The sequence below is a fragment of the Stenella coeruleoalba genome, assembly GCF_951394435.1.
Source record: "Stenella coeruleoalba genome assembly, chromosome: 20".
NCBI classification, from domain to species: Eukaryota; Metazoa; Chordata; class Mammalia; order Artiodactyla; family Delphinidae; genus Stenella; species Stenella coeruleoalba.
Window position 1 is genome coordinate 30,004,110 of NC_137166.1, and position 8,338 is coordinate 30,012,447.

General features: G+C 49.3%; 1 long non-coding RNA gene across 1 annotated transcript in view; it reads left to right on the forward strand.

The window, feature by feature from the left end:
- LOC307178803 overlaps positions 1–4,344 on the forward strand; it is an 8,428-nt gene extending 4,084 nt beyond the window's left edge. The window contains exons 2-3 of the long non-coding RNA XR_013825283.1: positions 3,449–3,811; positions 4,268–4,344. This is a non-coding gene — a long non-coding RNA (uncharacterized lncRNA). The remainder of the gene's footprint in view (positions 1–3,448; positions 3,812–4,267) is intronic.
- The last annotated feature ends 3,994 nt before the right edge of the window (positions 4,345–8,338 follow it).

The window sequence follows — 8,338 nt, forward strand, 5'->3', positions numbered from 1 at the left end:
AATTTAGGATGAATCTGAATTTAGGATGGATTTCATTTCATTTCGGGATTTTTTCCTGCTAAATATATCTCATCACTGCCCTTAGCGAGGCCAGTAGCAGAGAGCGACCGTCACACATTTATATACAATCAAATAAATCTGGGCTGGTGACCTCACCAAGCACAATTTATTATGCAGCTGTCATCCGGAGCCATCTGTACAGGTTCAGGACGACAAGGCGACTCGTCGGACCTTTTCAACTAGGAGTATCTGTAAGATGAACTTTTTCCCCTTCCGGTTATGCTACCACGTCTCTCTCCCTCCGTTGGCTTCTTTTGCCTTTGCTGTAAGAATCCCACTGCCCGCTACACTGGCTTATTTAGAGGACGCCTGGTTATCCTGGGTACTGTCTGCTTGTTAGCATACTCACCAGCCAGGAAGCTGGGTGTCTGTTGCCTCTGAGGCTGGACAAACAAGTTCCCTCCCTCTGAGGGAATTCTGCATCAGAAGGACCAAAGTCGAGATGCAGCCAAACCTGCTCTCCCAGGACGCACCGGCTGTCTGTGTGGGAATGGATTTTTCCGAAGGACTTTAAGCAGACAAGATGATAGAGATTGAAGAGGCACCCAGGTCACTTCATTGAACCTCAGTTTCCTTTTCTTCTGCATCAAGCGGCACAAGAACATATTTATTGGGCTTCAAGAGAGAAGGGGGCAGTGGGATGGTAATGCAGACGTGGGCAGGGCAAAGCTCGGAGACACTTAAGGGTGGCTGTATTTTACTGACAGACTCTGTCTGAGGCTTCTCTTATTCAAACATGCCAATCTTTCTTCGGGGGAGTGTTATTTTATAAAGTGTTTGCCTTCGTTCTCCTCCATTTGGATAATTTCCGATAGAACGAGAGAATGTTCTCAGTAAGGGGAATTGCATAGGCCGTATTGTTTCTGAAAAGGAATTTAATAGCAACAGCTAAGCTCTCAATTAGAGCCACGTTGTAAGGATTTGCTGCTAATCTAAAACGGAGGCCAAGCTCATTGGCTAAAAACCTGCCTGGTCTTCGCGGATCTTGCTTTTTCGTGTATTGCAAGAAGGTGCCCCCTTCCCGGATTCAGATATTGGAAATGCCACGTGATGAGATGAAGGCGACCATTTTCTACAACTACCTCTCGGGTTGTTTTCTCTCTGCCACATCCTCAGAAGCACTGAACTCTGCACGGAGCTGGCAAATGGGGCTTCTGATTGATTGAAACATACAGGACGTTGCCAGAGGGCCGCATAGTTAAAATAAAATATACATACAGGGGACAAGAGACGGCCGCTCTCAGCTACCGTTAAGTTAAGCAAGGCTTGTCATATGGAATTTCAAAATCAGAGCTTTTTGGATCACATAATAATCTGCGGCTAAGTGTGGAATTGGAGGGCTTCTCCCCAGCCTGCGCTGGACTTCTGCGAAGCCATCATAAATAAAGTTTCTAGAAGGAACAGAGCTGTTCTGTATGGGCACCTGATTCTGCCCTACAAGCGTTCTCCTTTGTTGGATGCCCGTGATTTAATTAGCACTGCTTTGAGTCAACGGGTGCCTCCTTTACCTGAAACAGGGCTTTTCCCTGAAACAACTACCTCCTGATCTTTCCATGAAGCCAGAGCTGGCTCTTTGCTTCCTGGAACTTGGCAAACCTGTCAGGGGCTCCCATCTGACTCCACAGTGCTCTTTATATGAAATTATGAGACATGATCAGATCCGAGCTGTTCTTTCGCTGCAGTGAGACAATTTCTGGAGGCAAGACACCTGGCTGGCCTCGAGTGGTGATTAATTTTATGTGTTTAGGGTGCAATCATCACTCAGAAAAGAGGTTGAGGGTTGTGATGATAGATGATGGGCAGGCAGGAGATGGCCCGTGGAACTGTTCTACACCATCAGTTCCTTTGATCGCTGGCAGAAGTTCAGAGGTAACTTCTTTGCATCTGCCCAGAATAAACAAAGCTACCATAGGCTTTGCAGAGCTCCCTTCTAGGAGTTTGAGGACTACAGCATCCAAGTAGCTAAAGCTGAGACGGGTCTCCATTGGCTTTTCAGATGCGTCTTCAGAAATAACATGTGTCAATCTCCATTTTGCATTTAAAATATGTTTGTGTGTATGTGCTAACAGGGAAGAGCTAAATCGGACTCCATGTTGGATCTGTTTCTTTGACTTTAACCTTTGCTTTTCGTGGCTTTTGTTGTCATTATAATAGTACATAACGGCCTGCCTCAGGGAACCCTTCCCCTCTGCAGGAATGTTAAAGTGCCTCCAATCAGCTCGCAGGGAGACAATCTGACCCCGCCCACCTGTGGCTGGCTGCAGGAGAGAAGAAATTAACACATCCCCTCCCCGAGGCTGGCCATTCCGGGGGATATCTGCAAAACTTACGGCCTTTTTACTTTACTTCCCCATCTCCTCCGCCTCTCTGCGCTATATAAGAAACTGGCATCCAAACCCCGATAAGATGGTTCCCCGGAGACACTAGTCTGCCGTCTTCTCGGTCTGCCGGCTTTCCAAATAAAGTCGCCTTCCTTGCCTCAACACCTCGTCTCCGATTCATTGGCCTGTCATGCGGCGAGCAGAGCGAGCTTGGACTCGGTAACATACGGGTGTAGTGGATGCTGGGGTGTGCTGCCTGGATGCCCCTTCAGGACTGAGACACTCATTCCCCACCCTTCATTCCCATCCCACCCTGGAGTGACAGCTGCTAGCCGCTCACAGGGGCTCCCCTCTCGGGGATGAGGGACCTAGTTCACCCAAGGTTACACCTCCCTCCCTGGCAACTCAGATACAAGACTGGACACTGTTGGGGCATAAAAGTCCAGCCTCTTTGTCTCCATTTGGGACATCTCTGAAGGGTCATCCCATGCTCCGCACGACATCAGATGTGCTCTCCAAGATCTGCCCAACTTCCCAACGCCTCCAAGATCTCCTTACTCCCTAACAGTATTGTTTCTGAGAACACGTCCTGTGTGCAAATCTCCATCTCTAGTTCCAGAAATCCGACCTAAGACAATACTCATCTTTAATAGAAAGCATATATCATTATAATATAATGGTAGATACATTTTTGTCCCCCAAACGAATATCCATATTTTAAAAATCCAGCCAGCGTGAGATACCCAACAGTGACTATAGAACATATATCAGTTTCTGCACCTTTGATGACAAACCACCCTCTGGTTAAAGCTTACGTCAGTGAGCAGGGACATTACTGAACAACTACTAATCAGGAAAATGATGTATGGATTAAAGTAAACACTCCAAAAGCGTTTTTTGCTCAATCAAAGAGATGTAAGGGAAGGGATGCTTATACCAACCCAAAGAGAAAAAAATACCCCTTTTGTACTTCAATTAGCAAACAATAATTTGGCTAATTGGAAGCAAATGTTTCTTCTTTTATCACATGAATTCCACAGTTCTTTGCCCAATGCTGTCCCCTGCAGGGTAGAAGAAATCGAATCAGAAGACTGAACCATTCCTAGGCCAAGAAGCCCTGTGATTACAGGGGGAGAAAAGGTTGTGTCCCAGAGGCCAGCATTTCCTATCCAGGCCTTCTTCCAGGAAGATGCCACGATTTCCCGGAAAAGCATTTCCTAGTCATTCTGCAAAGAATAACTCTCCGGAAGTCATTTCTGAAGCCCCCGCAGCCAGCTTCGTGGATTTCCTTGGTTAAATGTCAAGAGTTGAGACAGTTTGCTTTCTGGACCCGGTGAAGGACTGATGTTTGGAGGAACCAGCCAACCTGAACTGGAAGTCTGCCAAGCAAATGCCCTCTCAGCTGGGAGAGGACATTCCTTTTTTAAGAGGTAAGTAGCAAAGGACTTGAGGAAATGCTGTCAGCTCAGGTTACTCTATGCTGCTCTCCTAGAAGACAGCTTGCTTTCTGAGAGGATAAGCAGTTCGTCAATATGCTAGTGGATACTAGAAAAGACGAGTCGGTCTCGCTCTGGGTCCTCCCAAGACCGGAACTGCAGCCTGGCCCATGCCCCCCACCAGGGCAGAGCGCTGGCAGCGGGGGGTGGTCCTGGGGACTTCCGCTCCTGCCCTGGCTGCACTTCGTCACCACTGACTTCCCAGGAGCCCAAGAAGCACCCCTTGGGAAGGAATGTGTCATCTCTATTTGCACAGAATAGATTGATTTTATGAGCTTTTGCATCCTGGGTGCAAAAACCAGACCCCAAACCCCACATCTCTCACCCTTGCCCTTCTCTCAGCATCCTGCCAGTTTCAGCTGATCGTCTGTCCCATCTCTATACCCACAGGTGGTGATGGTGGAAATGGTAACAAAAATCCTTTCCCTTAAAATGGTTCGTTGAATCCTCACAGCAGTAGCACAAGGTGAGTGTTATGATTATCCCACTTTACAGATGAGAAAACTGAGACTCAGTGAAGTTCAATCACTTGACCCACACCCCACGGTCAGTGAGGGTAGAATCAGGCCGAGGGCTTCAGCTTCCTGAGCAGACAGCTCACAGACCCCTTCTTCAACGGCAGAGCAAAGGGGTGGCAGGAAAGAGGTGTGGTTGACCAAACCCCACTAGGAAAAATGTTAACCTCTTGGAAGCCAGGAAGCCAGCATTGGAAGACAGGTGCTGATGTGAGTACTTCTGTCTTAGATCCTGGAAGCAGGAGGAAAGGCCTGTGAGGTCCATTCATTCATTCAGCATTTTCATAGAAGGAACTCCGTGTCAGTCGCTGGCTGGGAACACAAGGTTGGTTATAGCCCCAGTTTTCAAGGTACTCACACTGTGGTTGGGAGAGGGAGGTCTGTAGTCACGGGGGTCCTGCCTCCCTGCGTGCCCCCTCCCGCTGCTGCTCTGAGGGGTCCCTGGGCTGACTGAGGCCCAGCTCTCGGAGAAACCACCCAGGTGTGGAGTGAGCAGCTGGCGGCCACCCTACATTTCCTACCAGTGGAAACTTGTGCATCCATCTGTTTCCTAACGTCTCATCTTCGGTCATTTTCTGAGCCTCCTGTTTCTGAAGTTATGGAAATAAGCCTCATTCTTACCCTCAGCACAGATCCCAGGCCTCTGCTTTGGGCCCCCTTGGGTCTGTTTTAGGACCCAGGAGCCAGCCATCCTGTTTCTGGAAGAGAGATCATTTCACCACCCCGTGAGAGGATTGGCAGCCCTGGCCACCCCGTGGTGTCATTGGACCCAGTGGGCTGGGCACCCAGTAACAGGGATGGGAGGTCACATTTCCACTGGTCCTGGCCTCTCTTGACTAACATCTTCCCCAGGTCCCAGTGTTGTGCCAGCTTGGTAAACAAGAGGTGTTAGGAGGCCCACGGGGAGCTTATAGATTAGTCTGGAAGTCACAAGGCATGAAAACCCAGGACTCGGATGGAATTATGGGGAGACTGGGATTGAGAAAGACCTCCTACCATGCCCAAAGCCCATCAGTGCACTTAAATGTCCCACCTTAGATGAAGGCTAAACGGGGACTGGGAAAATAAAGCTTTGGCACTGGAATCTTTATTCAGTTGTTCACACATTTATTCATTCAAGAATAATTTATTAAGCTCCTTCCACATGTCTGGCCCTATAACATTAGATAATTTAAGTTCCTGCCCTCATGGAACTTATAGTCCAGTTAAGGAGGCAGGCATTAAGCAAATAATCCGGTAAATAAATGGCAGCCCCAAGGCTTTCACCCTCACCCCTCTGGGCAGCCAAACCCCCTTATGCCTACCCTCCCCTTCCCGGGCATCAACCACCTCAGTTGAGGACCGCTGCCTGTCACCCTCCCTCCTTCCCCAAGCAGAATGCCTCAGTGCCCGAGCATCTAAGCACCCACCCTTTCCTGTAAGACCCCCAAGAATCACTGGTTGAAAATCTAGTTGTCCTTATTTTCCATTTGTCCTCCGCTTGTGTGCGCCGGGGGGGTTACAACAAACAGCACAGTTCAACTGATAACGAGAAGCGCGGGAACGCCTCTCTTCCAAGTAGGAGCCGTCAAACCTTATAGTCTTTAATCCCACAAGCACAGACTGCCCGTGCAGCTCAGCACTTTCAGGAGGAAAGCCGGGGGCCTTTTGCAAAGCAGATATAACACCCCGCTCTACACAATGTTTTTTTTTTTTTTGCTACCGTGCTAATGTATCATTTTAGTTGCAGTGTCCCATAAACTGCACCCATGATCATTAAGAACTTTCTGGAGTTAGATTGATGTTGGAAACATTGATCTCCTGCACTAGAAGCTTTCCACCTTCCATCTGTTGGATGCTTTGACCTTTCCTTAACACCATTAAGAGATAAAAAGTTAATCTACTGAGAAAAGATGCGTGACCTTTCGGAAGAGAATGGGTACCACTGTGCGGCCTCCCATGATTGAAGGATTTTTACGTTCAAGAGTCAGGCTTTATATGTATCTGAGCAGGATAATTGTGGAGAATAATATCATGGCGCAACCAGGAAGGTCTGTATCCCGGCTAAAGTAGCTGGGGATTAGGCAAAATGAACTTCAAGGAACGGGTCACGTGACCTTGTCACGCCACTGTTTGCACTCATGACCAATCCGCTTCATTGCTGAACACAGACTTTGGCCTGAAACATGGTACTCGCTGACAAGAAACTGTTGACCAGAGCATCTCGCCCTTCCTTTGTGCTTCGGGTGGTTCCTCCGGGCAGTGGCTCCATCTCCTGCCTGGCTCAGCCTCCTGTGGGGCAGCTCTCCTTCCATGGTCTCAACTCTGGCTCTGCTGGTTCCGGTTCCTTCTGGGCAGCCGCATCCTTCCCGGTCCCAGCTCCCTCTGGATGGCCGAGGGAACAGCAGCTTCCTGCTGGTGCTAAGAGCTAGGGTTGCTCTTTCGGCTCATCCAGCTCCTTTGGTTCACTGTGAATTTCCCCTGACTGAGCTATCTGATGCGGGTTCTGTGTCCCTGACTAACCCCTGATGTGAATGCAAATCAGCTTCGATAGCTCTAGGTCTGAGCCATAAGAGACCCGTGTACCAAATCTCTCAGCCCCTCATAAACCACCAAAAACATTCATGAATCCATCCCAGGCCGTTCCTGCGAGTGAATGCTCTACCAGCCTTGTTTACCTGCCCTCGTTAATCCCCGTCACCATTCGTCACTGAAGCACTCATCTTGGCTCCCTGACTACTGGACACACATCAGGCCGCTTACCTCCCTTTCTGAAGATGGTCCACCCCTTGACTTCTCGGCCCCAAACACTTGGGCCAGGGCCCTTGGTTCATGGGGCTATATTTGGGGATACGACTTTTTTTTGTTTTTTTGCGGTACGCGGGCCTCTCACTGTTGTGGCCTCTCCCGTTGCGGAGCACAGGCTCCGGATGCGCAGGCTCAGCGGCCATGGCTCACGGGCCCAGCCGCTCCGCGGCATGTGGGATCTTCCCGGACCGGGGCACGAACCCCCGTCCCCTGCGTCGGCAGGCGGACTCTCAACCACTGCGCCACCAGGGAAGCCCTTGGGGATACTACTTTTGAGAGCCACACGTGGAGGCTGAGGGCTCCATTGCGACCAACCCCTCTTTTCTCATTAGATGTTGCCAACGTCTTCATCAGCATCTCCTGGAGCTTCCAGAAATTTGCCTCTCGAGGACTCTGGCGGCAGTTTTTTTTTTTTTTAAATGAGGTACATGTGGGGTGACACAAGAGCTACAAGTGTCTGATTTGGCTCTCTGGACACTGGCTCCGCCTGTCCTCATTTCTATTTTCTGAAGGGTGAGGATTAGCTGAAGCATAAATGCCTTCTTTTCAGCACAAGAAAAGCTCAGCTTTCTCCCCTGCCACCTTTCTCAAGCTGTAGTCTGAGGATCAGTAAGATTTGAATGTACTTAGATTGTTAGTAATGAAGATTCCTGAACCCTACATCCGACCTAGCGAAGCAAAACCCTTGTGACCTGAGAGTCCTGGTATTAACCACCCCCTGGGGATTTTCATGCAGACCGAAGGTTAAGCATCTGTGTGCCACAGCTTTTCAAAGCCTCAGACAAGGGCCATGGACACCCACTTGCTCTGTGTGTCCGGTGACCCCTCCACTTCCTCTGGGAAATACTTCCCTTACCACACAGGGAGTGGTATATGACTTTACTCCACTGGTCAGAGTTGCTTGGTCCAGAAGTAGGCACCTGACCCAAACTAGATGAGTCAGAGACCCTGCTGGGGACTTAAAGTTGGAAGCAGGAAAGAGAGGCAAACTGTCTCCAGGGATGGAATCAAAAGCCCCAATCTGTCAGTGACCATTTTCCACCATGGGTGGAAGAAGGCATGTAGAGAAAGAAGGGAAGCAGAATCCTGGGAAAAAAAAGGCATGAGAAGGTCCTGGGGGCCCAGATATATTTCTGCTCCTGCAGTTTGGTAGTTCAGT